The following is a 1,222-nucleotide window of genomic DNA, read 5'->3' on the forward strand; positions in this document are numbered from 1 at the left end:
TGCTAACAAGCCATGATGCAACTCATACTGACAATTGTTAAAACTCTGCCAAATCCTGAGGGGATGCCTTCATTTCTAAATTAATAGAATTTAGAAGTGTTCTTTCAGGAAAAGGTTCTCTGTGTCAGTTTGCAGCTTAAACAAGTTTTTATTATCAGGCAATAAATTTCTAATTGTTTATAAAGAGATGTTAAAAGAAAAATGCAAATAGACCTTTAATTATGATGGCTTTACCAGACCCCACTGTTGCTATAGTTGGCTGCTAAAGAGAACAATATTAGTGAATAGAATAACACAAAATAAACTTGAATAACTAAAAGCCTTTGGACATTTTTACTTCTACCAGATGGTACACTGCAGAGGGAAGGATTTCAGTGAAATTGATTTATTCTGTCTTTTGTTTATCTGCTTATTGTCAGACTGTATTTGTGGTCAGAATGAAAATTCATGTAATCTGGTTTGCTGTGTAAACGGTGTGCATGTGATCAAATAACAATCATCAAGCACCATGAACATTTAAATACTATTGAGCTAATACTGGAAGAATATAATTTACTGAGACATTGCAAAATATGTAATGTAACAGCAGCTTTTCCTACAGGTTTATTAATATAAAGAAAACTTGAAATATCTTTTCTCCGATTACAAAATAGCATGGCTAGTCAGTAATCCTGTAAAGCTTACCCATTACAGGTGATTGGGCTTTATGTTTACATTCTCATCGTATCATTCTAGTTCCTTGTGCTGAAAGTTTGACAGGGACAGTTCTGGTTTTTGGATTGAGGTGGAGAATTCTTTTGTGAAATACACAATTGGCTTAGAGGTTCTTATCAGTTGTCTTTTCACCCCACTTGTGGGTCAAATATGTTCATGCTAGAAGGGAAATGTGTACAGGAAATAAGGCATCATACTTAAAGATCAACGCTGAGCTTATCAGGACTATCCCATGAATTTGCATGTAGTCTCAGCTCAAACATAGCAGAGACAGTGACAGTACTAATGTCCCTTAAACTTGCTTGAGTTTGTCAGCAGATTGTTAACGAGCACAACTTAGAAGGAGCTACTGGGGTCTGTTCTGAAGCCCACTGACAGAGCAAAGTCACTGGAGAATGGTGTGTTGTATTTTTTTGAAGCTTAAGCTGTCAAACTCTGGCAGTGTCCCAAAACTAACTGCCTTCCTCATGAAAAAAGGACTGGAGTTGTACCTCAGTGTTCCAGCATC

This window comes from Cariama cristata, unplaced genomic scaffold (assembly GCF_000690535.1).
Source record: "Cariama cristata isolate BGI_N322 unplaced genomic scaffold, ASM69053v1 scaffold31370, whole genome shotgun sequence".
NCBI lineage: Eukaryota > Metazoa > Chordata > Aves > Cariamiformes > Cariamidae > Cariama > Cariama cristata.